This window comes from Clarias gariepinus, chromosome 1 (assembly GCF_024256425.1).
Source record: "Clarias gariepinus isolate MV-2021 ecotype Netherlands chromosome 1, CGAR_prim_01v2, whole genome shotgun sequence".
Taxonomy (NCBI): Eukaryota; Metazoa; Chordata; class Actinopteri; order Siluriformes; family Clariidae; genus Clarias; species Clarias gariepinus.
In genome coordinates this window covers 7145695-7165013 of record NC_071100.1, presented here as the reverse complement: position 1 = coordinate 7165013, position 19319 = coordinate 7145695, and the positions used below count along the sequence as shown (strand labels likewise).

Genomic DNA, 19319 nt, shown 5'->3' with positions numbered 1-19319 from the left:
AAAGCTTCTCCTCAGTCTCTCTGTGAGAGAACAGTGCATTGTTGGATCATACCTAGGTTTCATCCTAAGTTGACATGAAGGGAATATTAGCCTCTCAGCTTTAATCACACCTCGCAGCACACCACATTCCCTCTGATCCTTCAACACTGCATGCCTGATCCCATCATCTCTAAAAAAAAAAAACCTACAGTACACATTGGGCTTGTGCAGCTACTTTCTCTAAAATTTTGTTTAGATTTTCTTTTAATGTTCTGTTAAGTAAGTAAGTAAGTAAGTAAGTCAATAAATAAATAAATAAATTAGTCAGCGCCAGATGCACCAAACCTGCTTAACTTTCCTAATCTATTCTTTCCCAGGTGAGTCGAATAATGAATCTCACTTGATCTTACATTGGAGGCACTTAAGATTAGCATAATTTTATAGCATAGCATGTGCTGTATATATATATATATATATATATATATATATATATATATATATATATATATTTTTTTTTTTTTTTTTTGTTTTGTTTTGTTTGTTGTTTTTTTGTTTTTAATGTATTTATATGTTTGTTTATTGGTTAAAATTGGGAAATGGTCTTGCATGAAACTTCTTTTTTTTTATTTTTAACAAAGAATAAGTAAGCCACAATAATTTACAGGTCTTTTCAGATTACATTTATTATAAAAAGACAGTTCATAAAACAATAAAACAATAAACAGTATCTGTGATCAACTATCTAACCTATATGAATTATAAACCATTTTACAAAATAATTAAAACACATGGTGAGATGACAATACATCTGGTCATTTGTAATGATGTATAAATAATGGTGAGTAAAAAGAATGAAGAGGTAATTTATAAAATAAAAACATTTATTTAGAATGAGCAACAGTTCATTATTTTACAACAATATTAATCTTTTACATTTGGGTCCCTTGTGTTATTTATAGTTTACTTGTAAATGTAATTGCAGCAAGATGTTGGAGATTTTCACCACACAAATTAAAATCCATTCTGGGCATTGTATTACATCTATTGTAACATTTTACAAGTGAATACACAATTGCACTTTTGTTTTTTTTAGTTTTGCTGAACATTTTAGACAAAGAAATTAAGCTAATTTAAACACAACTATTTGTTTGATTGTTGTAGTTTCAAATGGTGTACTCAGAAAGATGGGTCACTGCAGAAAGAAATAAAGAGATTCAAGTGTATGAATGTATTTAAAAAAATCCTCATATTATGCAATTCATATTACAAAATAAGTAACTTTTTGACTGCAGAATGAAATCAGTTATTTGGCATGGTATTATTTTGCTAGTTCATAACTAACTATGTTTCATAAACGTGATATGACTCGTTCTGGTCTCCAGCTGATATTAATTTTTTTTGTATTTGTTTGTATGTTTGTTTTTGAGCACCCCACCTAATTGGTTTCTAAGTCTACTTCTCTTGGACTTTGAGAGAATACTACCGTTCTCTGCAAGAACACAGCCTTCATGTAAGGCTATCCAAAACTGTTTGTTAAAGCTATTGTTAAAAATTTACTTTCTTCGATTTATATTGTCCTCTGGGAGCATCCAAATGCACCCTAAAAAGATAAAAGTAGTGAAGCAATGGGCAGCCCATGTGAATGGTAAACAGCTATAGCATTGGTAATCACTAGCTTCTATCAAACATTTATGCATGGATATTACATTGTTGATGCTTTGTTACATTATCTTATTGCTCATTCTTCTGGTCACCTGAAGCAGAGAAAGCTTTTACAGTTTAAACCAATCATAAGAAACTGGAGTATTTTTAAAAAAGACTCCACCTTTGACAAGTCCTTTTCTTTACTTATTTAAATTTTACCCTAACTTACTGACCTGGGCCCGGTTACGCACACTTTTCGCGTGCTAAGAAGACTCTTAAGATATATCTTACGTTAAGTGATAACTTTTCTAAGTGTATTTCTCGAACTGTCTCTTAGGAGTCTTCTTAAGTCGCTGCCTCTTACGTCCGACGTTACAAGGCGCTGACTACAGTGAAGGTCCTGAATTAGCGGTTGCTCAGGAATCGATTTTTGACTCCTTTTGCATGACAGCGTTAAGAAAGACGGCACTTTCTATGCAAATTAAACATTGCACTAAATTATTTTAATAGCGTTTATTTCGACATGGGTTAACTTATCAATAGCATGCGATAATAGACAAATATATAAATTAAATCACCAAACTGTCGCCTATATTTTCATGTAACCTGTGGCGGTGAAACGAACCGAGTATACAGTACAATCATAGTTGATTGACAAATAGCTGACAACACTCTTCACCAGCTTCAGAAACAATGTGAAGCATGTCAGTGGTTGGGGTTTTATAGCACACTATGGAATGAATACGATGAGATTACAGAGTGGAGGTTAATACCCCTATCTCACCGTGCAGTTCATCATGATTCAGCGCGAGTTTTGGTGCCATGATAACTTTTTCATTTTACCACGCAAAAAAATAAACATGTTTAACATGCGGAAGCTCGAGGACCTTGCAGATCTTCGCGGAACGTCGGGCGGGCACTAGAGGTGGCTCACGGTGCCTAATACCCCTATCTCACCTACAGTATGCGGCTTGACTCATGGTGAGATGCGATGTTAATTAATTAAACATGTTTAATTTTTTACACGGAAAGATGGAAACGTAATCACAGCGCAAAAACTCGCGGTGAATCATGATGAAAGTACATGCCTAAGTACGACGCATTGGCCTGGCAAGTGCAGGTCTGAGTAGGTCAAGAAGCTCCATAATCTGTTGCCTTGGAAGGCGAAGCGTTTTTTTTTAAATATCCACCTCAGGCAAAATATAAAAAGGGCTGAAATTTTTTCCTAAAGGAAAAATGTACATGAACCACACGGCTCTGCGGACGGCGCCGTCTTCAGTTTATAACAACAACACGCTGTATCACTGCCAAATTATTTGCCACCTGTTCAATATTAAAAGTGATCGCCAATTTTAATGCATTAGTCACATTATGAAATAGGATAATTAAAAGTCACTCTATTAGTTCTAATATAAAATAAAATAAAATTCTTAAACAGGCCTACAGTATATTCCATCATTAATACGACTTTGATAACGTCCCATAATGTGCTTCCATACACCACTGATTTATAAAGACTGCTGCTCAGTGGCGGCGACTAGCTTCTTGAGCTGAAACTACGCTTAGAATGAGTTAGGGTTGGTCCAGACCAACCTTATGAACCACACTTGAGATACTTGGCGTAAGAACGTTTCGGGAAATGCGCCATAACGTTAAGAGAGAGGTTAAGGTACAACTTAAGAACTACTTAGCGATAAGAAGCTTTCGAGAAACCGGGCCCTGGTTCCAAGAACTGCAAACCTGGCAGTTATCCTGGGTATAAAGTAACAATTCAGATGAATGCCTTCTCCCTTCTGTTAATCTAAAATCTACCTAATTGGAACTTTTTTTTTGCTTTCTTCCTTTATGCCCGGATGACTGTAGTACAAACAGGTTATTTGTTTCTGAAGGATTCTCTTCTCAGAGGGTTAACCCTCACTTGGCATGTTTTCAGTCACTCTTCTTTATGCACTTTGTCATAAGGCTTCAGAATTCTGAGGGAAATAATGTTTACTCTGGGCCTGTATTTACTAAATCTTTCAGAGTGGGAAATCACTCCTAAGAGTGACCCGATTTTGTTATTATTTTAAATAGTATGTATAAGGGCAATTTAGCACTATTGTTAAAATAGGAAATTACTATTATTTCCAATAAATTTTAATTGTGCCTTTACCTGCTGTCATTCTTTGGATTTTTGACCCTGTGTCATAACGGGTGCAGATGGGTTAGACACAAAAACAGGACACAACAGAGGCAGAGGGTAGTTAAGAAATATAAATATAAATTACAAGTGATTGTTACATCCCGCAGTATTTTCGGGCATTTCGCACGTATTTTAGTGCCTATGTCTTTCAGGTCTTGGGATTGGACATCGCACCTGTCAATCATGGTTTCCAGCGCGACCGCGATTCCCGTGGGAACCAGTGAGGCTGCTCCAGCCGAGTATAAGAACCCGGAAGTGACGCAGCCAGCGGCGCGGCTTTTTGGTTTCATTTATATAGATTGTTGTTATGGTGACGCTATACTTCCGGTATTTTTGAATGTTGTCATAGTGATTTGTGAATGGTGTGTGTGTGTTACGCTAAGCTTTCTACGTGTGTTGTTTTGTCCTGACTACGCCCAGTACGAGTTCTTGGACGTTTCTCCATTCTCGGTGTCGAGTCCAGGTTAGTATGCCCTAGGGCGTACATAAACAGCACGTAGAGTTAGACTTTGTTTAGACACACTAGATAGGAGTGAGAGCTAATTGTTGTACTTGTGTTTTGGCTAGTTAGTGTAGTTAGCGGGCATCCCACGCCCTGTTTTTGTTTTCACTTTGTTTAATAGTTTAGATTGACCGCCATATTATGTATACAAGATACTGTACATTGAATACTGTAAGTGCTAGATGGAAAATAATTCCCAATTCAGCTCTAAAATGTTTCTTAATTCTTTCTTACTGTAAATGGCATTAGTCTTACCTCCATGTTTTGCTTCAATTCTGAGTAGACAGTATCATCAACCACCCTGGCGTTTCCTGGTTATAATCAAAATATACTGAATTATAGCAAACAGTGTTTTATTAATAAATGAATAAAAATATAAGTATAAGTAATAACAATTCTTCATCTGCTTTCACCCTTTATTCTCTCTGTTGTTTTCATTGGTTTTAATTCAATCACTGCATAAGTAACATCAGCATCAGCACCTGCAGTAGCAGAGAACAAAACCAGCATAATGATATTTACCCTGTAATGCACACAACTACATTGAACTCTTTTTAGATTAGATCTTTAGAATTTAATGATTACTTTTTTAAGTCATTTAACAATTTAGCATATGGGAAGAAATGTTCCAGAGTTAAAATTCCTCTACCATTGTTCATGTTTGTCTTCTTTTTCTTCATAACCTGTGCATAAATGACTTCACTGCTCTCAGCTGAAGCTTCACCTAAACACAGTGCGGTGTGTTAATCACTACAAGACATTTTTAGTATTTTACTGTAGAGAGATAACTAATGTTTTAATCTCATAATGCAAGAAAAAATGTCTAAAGTAAAATACCTGTTCTACTTGTGCCTGCCTGTTTCACAGTGGCGTAAATGTGTTCAATTCCCACAGGCAACATTACAGATTTTTTTTGTATATGAAATAGATTTTAAACAAATAAAACTAAACAAATAAATTCATTAAAAAACTGTTCATTGTGTTCACGCATTGCAGAGATGCTACATTCTCAAGAAATTCCAAATAAATAAAAAAATCACATAAAATTAGTTAATATTATTAAATCTAAAAATAATCAACAATGCTCGAGAGAAGGTCTTACCAGCCTGAAGTGGTGTGTGTCCTGACTGAAAGTCTTCAGCTCCTGACCATCTCTGGTTTTGCTCTGATATCGGATTGGTTTTCTGCTGCTTTCCTATAGAGGAGATATGAACATGTTAACATGTGTTAATTTTAACAGGAATATTTACACAGCATTGAAAACACTCTAATAAAGACTCTAATATAATAATTGACTACATGGGATCAGTCTTCCATTATAAATAGAAACACCTCATAAATATGAATAAAACAACAAAAGATATAAAGATAGATAAAAAATAATTACATGTAAAACCACACAACCTGTAGTAAAGTTATATTTGCAACAGAGCTCACACCCAAAATAAACAGTATTAATCTAATCAAAGTCAATATTAAGTGTAACATCTTTTTACTGTTAAAAAGTTGTTTAGTTTTCTCACTTTAAACAGTTTAATAAAAAAAACTTACAGTGAAAACTTCATTACAGTTTTGTCTGAAAGGTAGTGTGTGTATATATATATATATATATATATATATATATATATATATATATATATATATATATAATATTTTTTTTTCTTTTTCTTAATATTGTTGTTGTAAAAAGTGTAATGTTTTTACAATCTATTATATTTATTATTATTATTATTATATTATTATTATTATTATTATTATTATTTGTTGTTGTTGTTGTTGAGTCAATAATATAAAACCTGTAACATTAACATTTAATTATTTTTATTTAATGTATTTTTGTTACAGTTTCTAGGACTTTTCTTTTTTGTTTTTTTTGTGTAAGACGTCTAAGACCCATAAATATCATACATTCTAGAGTCATTAAAATTGAATTGAATGATAATTAAAAAAAATGTTTTGTTTTAATTGCAATGATTAAAGCTCATAAAACGTATGTACTGTTTAACATTTGCCAATTTCAGACCATTTCAAACTGACCTGGGAGAGCTGACAGCTAACACATAAATATTATTATTAATGAAAAACACACATTTTAGTCCATTGCAAGGAGTTTTAAGGAAATATACCCAAATTGTATCCAGATTTAATCCCATATCTCAAAATATTTAAATATTTTCTAAGATCAATAAAAAAAACAGATTTACAATAAATAGTTACAGCAGTTATACCTTTTGTTCTCTTGTAGGACCATATAACAATCATTAAGCTAAGGAAAGTGATGAACAAAAGTCCCAAACCAACAGCACTTCCTACTGTTCCACCACTGGATTTTGACCCTAAGACTAAAGATAGAAAGAGAGCAGATATTTGAGCATTTAAACACTATGCATATAAACTTTTAGTCAAATGATTTAAAAACATAAGACATTTTTCTCTCTTTTTTTATTTCTTTCTTGTAAAAAAAAAAAAAAATAATAATTCATACATATTTTGTCATGCTTGACTGAGATCCAGCTTTTTGGTGACTCTCCTCTCTCTGGTTGTTTACAGTGGTAAAATCCTTCATTTGATTTTAAAACAGTTTGGATGATCATCTCTCCTGTAGTCTGTGTCTGGAAAACTGATCCATCTTTAAAAAAATCTGCTCGAAGTTTTGAGGAATTTGTGTTGCGAAATAAGCAGCGTAGAATCAGAGAATGTCCCTCAGTCACAGGATGGACAGGACTGTCCAGGATCACATCAGCATCTAAAAGAATTATATATATATATATATATGTAATGTACATTATATATATATATATATATATATATATATATATATATATATATATATATATATAATGTAATGTACATTTTATATATATATATATATATATATATATATATATATATATATATATATATACAGTATATATATATATATATATATATATATAATGTAATGTACATTATATATGTATATAATGTATATATAATATAGCATATACAGTATATAACGGTGTAATTGAACCTTTTTTTTTTCTTAGACCTAAGATTTCATAAGATAGAGGCAGTAACTGTGAACTGCCTCTGTGAACTATGGATATCAATCCAGATGAACTATGGATAATGAGACTAGCTCTGAATATGAAAGTAAAACAGAAGATAATCCTCATTCGAACATCTCTGATGAGTGAAACACCTTGCTTGCTAATAATAGATTACTGATGGTACCTGAGCCCACAAAGATTAATGTAAGTCATGGACCAAACATATTATTTGAACTACTGATTTTAAAGCCAATTTGGGGAATTATTTTGAAAATTATTAAACTTGTGATAAATTAGCAGTGAACATATATAGCCTACAGAGGATCATGAGAGAAAATTATTTGTAAAAGCATTGTATTATTAATGTTTAAAGACAAATCTTGCTCTGAACCACATTAAAATAAAAATAATTATATAAAACACATTATGCTGTTTAAACATTAAGTGTATTAGAGAGTGGAAGATTAGTATCAAGGCTATGCAACTTTAAAGATAAGAGCTGGATGATGTGTGCATACAAGCATATTTCCTGTCACCAAGTCACACATGGGAGCACTTCAGTTCGGTAAGCTGTGAACCATGGATTTAAGAATTAAGATTAAACCATGTGCGCTTCCTTCCCCACGGTCTGTACCATCTATTCTTTACTTTTATTGTGAAGAGGAAATAAGAATGGAATTTGCTGAAACTGTCCTAAACATGCTTAGATCATCACCTTGCACTTTTTGTTTTACTGTTTTAATGCATATTTTGTACATATTGTAAAAAAGAAATAGATAAATAAATAAAATAAAATAAAAGTAGGATAGAGCAGCCAACATAACAGTTATGAAATATAATGTTCCATGATTGGTATTCACTAAATAAGTTGCTTTTGTCTTCCTCTTTTGTCTGAATATTCTTTGGTTAAACATTTCCTCTTCCTAATAAATACACTACATGAAGACTCACCCTGCACTGTGATGTTGACACGATAACTGTTTTCTCCAGATTCAGACTCACACCAGTAAACTCCAGTGTAGGATGTGGAGAGGGAGCTGATATTACATGTAGATCCTGTAACTGATCCCCACCATGAACAATCCAACACTCCCTCACTGTGTGTGTATCGTCTCACTGTCCATCCAGTAGAGTTACTCTGGTCCTCACAGCTCAGTGAGAGAGAGTCACCAGTAAAGTGTTGAGTTCTGCTGGGATTGATGATCAGAGAGACTGGAGGAGATTCACCTTAAATGCAGAAAATAAAAAAAATAAAAAATAAAAAAAAAAAAAATATATATATATATATATATATATATATATATATATATGCAGCGTAATGAGTTAGAAGACAATTTATTTACTGTAAATAAACATTATATATTTATTTAAAAGTAATATGCTGTTCATTTTTTACAGACTTGTACGGTGAACACAGTGCATTGGTTTTCAGGAAATTTCCACAGTCCCAGGGTTTGTGCAAGTTCAAGGTCATGTTAAGTGCTTGATTTGGCATTGCCTTGTTTAAAGTCTTTCTTCTGTCTGTTTTTCCCTATTAGTTGTTTAGATTTATCCCTTAGTTTCTTGCTTTGATAGGCTTTAGTATTCTGCTTATGCATGTTTTATTGTCTGCTTTATTAGTATATTATGTGCATTGTGTTTAATAAGTGTGTAACATAATAACATCGTAACATCGAGCTCCATCTTCTTTCTGTATCTGTACTTGAATCTAAATCTGGAGTGGGCATAATTACAACTTAAAAAAAAGCATCTTCCAATTGTTTCTGTATATAATTAAAACACATTCTGTTCAATCTAAATAAAGCATTTGTACTTTCTTACATTTGTAATGTATAACAATGCAGCTTTTATAAAGAATCATCCTGCACACAGAAGCTTTCACTCCTGCATTTAGCATCTTTTGAGTCGTGTATTTTACCGACATATAAAAATATTCACTTAAAAGGGACAGATAGATCACAGAAGGGGAACACAAAAGTTTTTTTTTTTTTTTTTTTTAATAAGCTTCTGCCAATGATTATGGTTTTTTAATTTAATTCCCATATTTATATAAATAAATACAGTACTAATCTGAAGTTATATTAATATTTTTGTAATTCTGAACATCAACCCAGCACTTTCAATACTTGCAATACCAGTGTTTATTTAATTATTAACCTACAACCTATTCCACTTTTTTGTGTGTTGTTTTTATCTCTGGAAGCCACCAAAATGAATTCCTTGTATGTTCAATCGTACTTGGCAATAAAGCTTTTTCTGATTCTGTTGATATTTCTTACCAGTGATCCATAGTGTCTGTAGATTGCTGTACTGTGTGTGTAAGGCTGGTTCTCCTCTCTCTCCTCTACACACATAAACTCCTGTGTGATTAAGACCAGCAGAACTAAAAGTGTAGTTTCCTTTAGATCCTCTGCTGCTGTCTGAGAGGAGCTCTTTTGTATAGATGATATTGTATTGATTGGGAACAACTGTGTACCAGCTGAATGTCCAGTTTGTAAAGGAGTCTGTAACCTCACAGTTTAGAGTCACTGAGTCTCCTTCAGTCAGCCAGCTCTGTGGAGATACACTCAGTACTGCCTCTGGTCTCTCTGTTACACAGGAAATACAAATTATCTTTTTCTAGATGCCTTTCTAAATGTCTAATTGAACAATTCCATGTGTCACCAAATGACCTCACACACTCACCTGATACAGTCAGTGTAACAGCATCACTGAAGTGTGAGGTGCGTGAGCCTCCTCTCTCTGTTCCTCTACAGGTGTAGTTACCTGTGTGTGTCACTTCAACACCACTGATTCTGTACAGCTGTTCACTACTGACAGAACTGTGTGCAGCATCTTTATACCAGCTGTACTGCCAGTTAGACACACTTTCATCCTGTATCTCACATCTCAGAGTGACGGCGTCTCCACTGAACAACTTATTATCAGGATTTATGGATGCCACTGGTTTAGGTCTTACTGCCGAAACATAATTTAAAATATATATGATTTATAATGATATGGGAATCATGGAATAATGAATATAATAATTTTATTTTATTACTTCTCTCAACTGATTTACTAATAACTTTTTTATCTGATCCATTAAATAGTAATTTGTCAGTGGTGATGGCTTCTTGTTGGAAAAAAATAATTACAGCTTTACAGTGCTTTACAAGTAAAAAAAAAAAAAAAGTAAAAGAAAAGTCAGCAGTACAGAAAAGTAAAACAATTGGCCTGCATCAAGCAAAGAAATAATTCTAATTATTGAATTTTGGTTGAAAACAAAACAGTCCAACAAATAATTAAAACAGGGAGAGACAGGTGCTTCACAAAAAATAATAATATATACCAATATTATTATATAATAATTATCTATATCATCCAGTTGAAGTTGCAATTATTGTAGTGAAAATTGAGTTATAACATATACTGTATATCAGCAAATAAGTCAAGTCCTCAACATCAACTATTTTATTTCACTCTTTTAATTAATTGATTTTAAACAAACAAAGAAATAACTTTGACAAATCTTATAATACAAAGAAAGCTTAAAGTAACTCTTCTGTCCTAAATTATTATTATTATTATTATTATTATTATTATGGATATTATGAATTATTATTATTATTATTATTATTATTATTATTATTATGGATATTATAAATTATTATTATTATTATTTAACGCTGTCAAACTCTTCCACCAGCCACAAATGACAAATACCTTATTTATTTATTTTATTATTATTTAATTTTTTCCCAATTTTCTCGCTAATTTAGTCGTGCCCAATTCCCTCCCGTCACTAGGGGGCTCCCACATTAAGGCTCCTACCACTCAGCCGTGATTAATGTGGAAGCACAAAGTACCTCTCATCCCTCCCCTTTGAGAGAGCTCGGCCAATCAGCTCTCTCTAGACCTCCGGCTGCGAGAGGTTACAGCATCACCCGGGAACCAAACCAGCGATCTCAGGATGAAAGTGTGACCACTTTACCACTGCGCCACTCTGAGGCCCATGATGTATTTATTTTAGCATAATTCTGAACATTATGGAATAACAACAAATTGCAATAATTTAACAATTCTTTTGCTTACCATGTTTGAAAAGTAAATATTAATAAAAGGGGGTCAGTAATCATAACATACCTTCTGCTATTATCTTAACAGGATTGCTGAAATCTGTGTAGTAGTGGGAGTACTTTATGTTGCGTGCATAACACTGGTACACAGTTTCTTCTTCAGCTGTCACACTCAATGTATTTTTATTTGCTTGTTTAATGTTCAGAAGTTTTAACTGCTGACTATTTTTCCTCCAGAGAAACTCCCATCCAGAGGACTGCTGCAGATCACAGGTCAGAGTGATGGTGTCTCCAGTGTAAATGGAGCTCTGAGGACTCACTCTCAGAGTCGGTATAGGTTTTGCTTTTGGAATAAAATGAAGAAAGTGTCAAAGGCGTTTTCACTTCATAACATAAGCGGTAGATGCCCTTGTGCTTTAATGTAAGCTTTGTGTCTAAACTAAGTTCTATATTTAACTTAGGATACAAAGTGTTAGAATTTTATAATTTTTTATGTAAAAGGTTTTCTGTATATTGTCCATGCAACAAAATACAAACACTCTTTCTGTATAATTTAAATTTTTGTTTTATGAATGCTGCACCACCATCTGAAGCTATCTGAATTTTTGTCATTAATATGGAGGCAGAGTATAGATGCAGGCAGTCGGTATTTAGAGGCATACAATATGTTCAAACCAAAACAAAGGTGGTTTATGGGTTATGAGTGATATATCACCCATAATGTTGTGTGCATTGCAATATGTTAAGCAAAACTATGGTAATACTTTGCTAATTAAACCTTCACACTCTGCTCATACTGGTGGAATTTGCAATCAATGAAGATTGGCCACCAGGATGGACAAATTTAGCCATGAAACCTTTAACACTAAATTGGCCAGTGTTTCAAGTTTCATTGTCTAACCCCTGTATATACAGTAAGAGACACCTGGAAAACAGTCTGCAGGATCATACCAGCCACTTTAACTGACACTATAGTAAATGCATCAGTATGCATCTAGAACCACTTTAATTTAGAGTGATTTCATAAGAATTTTATAATATAGAAATGGACATACTACATAAAAACAGACCCAAGCCTAGTCAATTCAGTTTGTAATTGGATAGTGACGGTCAAAATGTGTGCAATGCTTCTGTGCCATCATGTAATCATTAAAACGGAGGAGTGATTACACATTTTTTAAAGAGAACAGCAGACAAATTTTAAAAATATTTAAATGTCCTAAAACAAAAATATTAGTAACTAGAAATAGATAATAATCAGAAGAGAAGTGACTCAATCAGGGGTTATTTCCCCAGCCTTGTTAGCATGAATCTGTCGTGTGAAGAGAATATAAAGAGGCTCATATCAAACTGAGTAAAACCAAACTGCTGTTGATCCCTGGTGATTCATTCCCCAGTCAAGACCTTGTGATCTACTTGGACAACAATTAAATTACTTCTTCAGCCACTGTCCGCAATTTTGTGGTAACTGTGGACAATCATTTGTCATTTTCCCTACACATTGCTAATTTTACTCGCTGTTATCGATTTCTTCTTTGTAACATCAGAAGAATCCATCCACCTTTTTCACAGGCTACTCAGGTGCTTGTTTGGTCCCTTGTTATTTCAAGACTACTGCAACTCACTCCTGGAAGGTCTGCCTCTGTCCTCCATTCGTCCTCTGCAGCTTATTCAGAATGAAGCTGCATGTCTCGTTTTCAACCTTTCCAAGTTCTCCCACACCACCCCACTTCTCCGCTCCCTGCATTCAAAACCCTGATGCTCGCCTACAAAGCTAAAAATGTTCCAGCACCCATTCACATCATGCACTGCACCACATTCACGATCCTCCAGCACTGCTCGCCTCATCCTACCATCTCTCAGGGATCAAGAAAGACATTCATCCAGACTCTTTTCTGTTCTGGCACCTAGATGGTAGAATGAACTTCCTCTGGATGTCCGTACAGCCTTTGACAATTTTTAAACGAAGACTCAAGATGTATCTGTTTTTTCAGTACTTAGACTAATTTCCACTCCCCACCTATTATAAAATAAATAAGATAAAAATTCCACTTTCCAACTCTGTCTGATGGATGGCACTTAGTAATCTAGTAAACCAGTGTAAGTATCTATCCAATGATGAAAACTTCAAAGCATGTTTTGTAAGTTGCTTTAGGTAAGAGCACCTGAAATGCCGGAGTGTAAATGTTGATGTAAATATTTAAATTCTTTTATGACTTTTAACTAAGGTGATAAGCTTACTGTGGATGATCCTCATAATTCAAATCTTTCATGTACAGAATTCTTAGATAAAATCTTATAGTCCCAAAGCCTCAAATGACATTTTAATAAATTATCTAATAGCAGAGCCAGCACAAAGTAAAATAATATATATTTTTTAATGCTCACTGTGTCCTATTTATCAGGGCCTGGTTTCTCGATAACGCACACTCTTAGTGCGCTAAGAAGACTCTTAAGATATATCTTACGTAAAGTGATAACTTTGTGTGAAAAGTGTGTTTCCCGAACTGTCCCTTAGGAGTCTTCTTAAGTCACTGCCTCTTACCTCCGACGTTACAAGGCGCTGTCTACAGTGAAGGTACTGAATTAGCCGACATCGTTTGCTCAGGAATCGATTTTTGACTCCTTTTACATGACATCGTTAAGAAAGACGGCACTTTCTATGCAAAATAAATTTGGCACTAAATTCTCCCAAGAACATTTATTTTAACATGGGTTAACTTATTCATAGCATGCGGTAATAAACAAATATATAAATTAAATCACCAAACTGTCTCTAATATTGTCATGTAACCTGTAGTGACAGTGAAACGAACCAGGTATACAATCATAGTTGATTGACAAACAGCTGACAACACTCTTCACCAGCTTCAGAAACAATGTAAAGTATGTCAGTGGTTGGGGTTGTATAGCGCACTTATGGAATGAATACGATGAGATGACAGAGTGGAGGTTTAATACCCCTACAGTATCTCATCTACACGGTTTTGCACGGTGGCCGTAAGTTCATCATAATTCAGCGCAAGGTTTGGCATGTTTAATTTTAATTTTCTTATTTTTTCTGCGCGGAAAGATGGAAACAATCACAGCACAAAAACTCCCACTGAATCATGATGAACCCTACTTACGGCCACCGCGCAAAAGGTGAAATAAGTGTACTAAGCATTACAATCACGCAGAAAAATTCATGGATGCGGAGTTTCAAACTCCCAAGTTTATTTTCTTATTTAACTAAATAAAATTTCATCATGAAATAAAACGTGTCAAAAGAAAAGCCCATCCAGTTATGGATAATGGCTAATGATCAATGAAACATATTTTAAACAAAAAGCAGCAAGCAGCTGGACATCGGGACGTAGAGTGTTTTTTTTTAGCACAAAAGCGTAGGTCTGAGGAGGTCAAGAAGCTCCATAACATGTTGCCTTGGAAGGCAATTTTTTTTTTTTTAAATAGTGAACTCAGGCAAAATATGAAAAGGGCAGAAGTTTATATGAACCACGTGGCTCTCCGAACGGCGCCGTCTTCAGTTTAGCACAACAACACGCTTTATCGCTGCCAAATTTTTGCCATCTGTTTAATATTAAAAGTGATTGACAATTTTAATGCATTAGTCACATTATGAAATAGGCTTATTAAAAGTCACTCTATTAGTACTGATATACAGTACAGGCCAAAAGTTTGGACACACCTTCTCATCTATCTGTCAATGTGTTTTCTTTATTTTCATGACCATTTACATTGGTAGATTCTCACTGAAGGCATAAAAACTATGAATGAACACATGTGGATTATGTACTTAAAAAAAAAAAAAGTCTCCACAGTCACCGGACCTGAACCCAATCGAGATGGTTTGGGGTGAGCTGGACCACAGAGTGAAGGCAAAAAGGCCAACAAGTGCTAAACACCTCTGGGAACTTTGACTGTTGGAAACCATTTCAGGTGACTACCTCTTGAAGCTCATCGAGAGACTGCCAAGAGTGTGCGAAGCAGTAATCAGAGCAAAGGGTGGCTATTTTGAAGAAACTAGAATATAAAACATGTTTTTAGTTATTTCACTTTTTTTTTTGTTAAGTACATAACTCCACATGTTTTCATTCATAGTTTTGATGCCTTCAGTGAAAATCTATCAATGTAAATGTTCATGAAAATAAAGAAAACACATTAAATGAGTGAAGGTGTGTCCAAACTTTTGGCCTGTACTGTAAAATAAAATAAAATTCTTAAACTCGCTTACAGTATATTCCATAATTCATACGACTTTTATAATGTGCCATTATGTGCTTGCATACACCGCTGATTTATAAAGACTGTTGCACAGTGGAAACTAAAACTACGCTAAGAATGAGTTAAGGTTGGTCCAGACCAACCTTACGAATGAATGACTTACCTAAGAGATACTTAGCGTACGAACGTTTCGGGAAATGCATCATGACGTTAAGAGAGGGGTTAAGGTATGGCGTTATATTCCTGCCACAATTCTGAGCGCGTGGTTTGACATTTTGAGAGCAGACAATGCACTCTATGTGGTGCAACGTCTCCACTGTGTGCTCAACAGCTCGATTCTGCACGTGCAGTTCCTCCCCTGCTCGCTTAACGCGTTCTCTGCGCACGCGCAACTTCTCGATTCTGTGCGCGTTCGACTCTGTCTGTACGCTCGCTCAACTTTGACCAGCGTTACAAAACTGTCACAAAACCAGCCAATCACAGACTTCCACACACTACTTCTGATTGGCTGTTTCTCCTCCAATCAAGTGGCACTACTATCGACCGCTAAACGGAAGCATTTTAAATAAAGGTTTATAAGTAAAGCGACCGAGTTGTCCAATTGGAATTTTAGTCGATGTAGTCTAACAATGAGCTATGTTGATAATTAGATAAGTAAATAAAAACACACAATGGACAAACGAAACTGGTATATACTAATACTTAATTAAATAAAAATAAATACTATAGTATTTGTTTATAATATTTATAAATAAATACAACTTTATTTACATTGCTTCCCTTATATAATTTATTTTCATTTGTATATAATTATATATAATAATATAATTAAAAGTTTTTATTTTCTTTTGATTTTGTAAAGCTGCTTTGAGACAATGACCATTTTAAAAGAACAATATAAATTATAGTATGCTTTATGCGGTCGATATTGGCAGCTGATAGAGAAGGAACAGCCAATCAGAAGTAGTGTGTGGAAGTCTGTGATTGGCTGGTTTTGTGACAGTTTTGTAACACTGGACAAAGTTGAGCGAGCGTACAGGCAGAGTCGAGCACGCACAGAAAATAAATGTTGCACGCGCGTGCAGGCAGAGTCGAGCGCGCACAAAATCGAGAAGTCGTGCATAGAGTGCTTTGTCTGCTCTCAAAATGTCAAACCAAGTGCTCAGAATTGTGGCAGGAATATAACGCCATATTAAGGTACAACTTAAGAACTACTTAGCGATAAGAAGCTTTCGAGAAACCGGGCCCAGACTGAATCACTAGAGATATATTTTAAACTTATATAAAAACCAAGATACTACAGGCAAATACATGATGGTCATGGTGGTAAAAATAACAGAGATTTAGTAGAAAACTTAAAATTTTACCTGATACAGTCAGTCTTACAGCATCACTGATATCTGAGCCTTGAAAGAAACTTTGTTGTCTGTAGGTGTAGTCTCCACTGTCAGAGTATTTAACTGGCCGTATTGTGAACCACTTATCTGTTCTTTCTGTTAGAATGTGCTTATTTTTAATTCAGATATATCCCCACCAATTTTCTCTTTTCCCCTGTATGTCACATTTGGGAGTAACATACTCAACTATGAATGCATGTGTATCAGGCATTATGTACACCACAGCTTTAGGACTCCCTATAATATATAAAAAATATATATTTTTTATTTATTTATTTATTGCTGCTGCTAATACTGATTAGCAATATATTTTTTATTATATTCCAACTGTATTCATCTTGAGTGAACAAAGTTTTCATAAAAATGGATAAGAATAAATAAATAAATCAGGCACCTTCACAGAGTGTGAAGTGAAGCAAAACAAGGTGTGAGAACTAATAAAAGTAATAAAGTTTCTTTCTTTGTTTAGAGCTATAAAAATTTAATGAATAAACTATGAACAATCATACAAATTTCAGACACACACAACATATATAAATGATAAACTACATATAAATCACCTTTAGCATGGGCCACTGGTATAAGTGAAATCAGCACTAAAAGGGAACAGAAACCAAATGTGGCATAAATATAAAAATATTTCAGTTTGGAAACAGTAATAAAAACAGTATGCTGTTTCACACATAAAATTAGATCTCATTCAGAAAATGTTTAATACCATCTGTATATAAGGAGCTACAATTACTTATACAAAACTCATAATTCTTCATATTAAATTGTACAGTTAATTTCTTCCTTCGTGATGGAAATAAACCAATTATGCAATTCTTCTTCTTCTTTTTCTTCTTCTTCTCCTATTATTATTATTATTATTATTATTATTATTATTATTATTATTAAGGGAGGATATGGTCATGATTAATATACCAAAAACAATTTAATTACCAATAATTCTCAAACTAGCCTTGTTTCAAATACTATGATTTTCAGCCTGGACAGTTTTTTGGACCTCTGTGTCAGTGGAGTTAAATTTGTCCATCATATAAACAGGTAAAATCTTAATTGTTATTACTTTCAAAAGTACCAGTTTACACCTTCTTTGTTTCCTCACAGCTAAATTTTCACCACAATAAAATAGAAGAAAAGAAGCCACATCCGTTAACAGGTCTATTCTCTCAGCCCTCTAACACTGTCACTCCTCGATGTGACTGATAACATTTCTGCAATTTTTTTGCTTTCTCTCTCTCTTTAAACAACACTAAACGATAATTAAGGATTAATGACTATTTTAAAAATAGAAACTAAAATAAATAAAAAGTACTCTGCATTACCTTGGTATTAGTGTGTATTATAATAAACTTGCTGAACTGACATATTTACCTGCACAGACCATAATTTATTGTAAGACATTTTAGGTATACTGTACATAAAGTATAGGTAACGGTAGCATGATTAAACCCTTTCTGTTCACAGGAAACATTACCAGAGTCTCTCATGGCATCTAAATATATTATATTTAGTCACAATCATGACTTTGGTGAAAGTACAAAAACTATTCAGTCATTTTCTTTTAGCAGATCAAATAATCACGAGAGGTTGTCATCGATTATGGACAGATTTCAACAATACAGACAGTTAGACATAAACTAAACCCTTCTCATAACAGATATGGATCCACTGATCCACCTGAGCCGTCATGCTGAAGTACACACAATGTCCTAATCACACAATAAGCTCATCACTCAGGACATTCAGACTGCAGATGAACAACTTTATACCCAACACTCACTCTAATGAAGACACAAAGAGAACATTTACTCACAGAGCATCACAGGGAGAGGACTGAACTCCATCCTGTCTCTATAATGACTGACTGACTGACAGAGCAGTGGTGTGAGTTAAAGTCTAACCACTTCCCGTGCTCCCCCTCTCTCTCTACCTCTCTATGTGTTTCTCAAACACACATACTGTACACACAGGGTGGATAGATATTCGGGGGTGCAAATATTGTCCTATTAATTCTATACTTCAATTAACATAGTGATATTGGTAATAATTCACATTCACACAGAAGTCCATACAGTACATATAGTGGAAGTAAAGTGAACCTTTGTATTACTGTAGAGCTCATTTCTGTCATTGTAGATTGTGGTATGGGTAAATTCAAATTTCAAATTTAAATTTGAATGGGGCATGGGGCACTTCAGACCTTCTTTGTTAACTTGATGCCACAAATAGCATAGTCATGCATGTTTCCTGTCTCCCCATGTGAGTGAGAACAGTGTATAGAGCTAAAGAGATGGC

The 19319-nt window shown here is 34.1% G+C and overlaps 1 pseudogene; it reads right to left on the bottom strand.

Annotated features, from left to right (window-relative positions):
- Positions 1-786: 786 nt before the first annotated feature.
- LOC128530282 (B-cell receptor CD22-like) lies at positions 787-18868 on the bottom strand (annotated as a pseudogene).
- Positions 18869-19319: the final 451 nt, after the last annotated feature.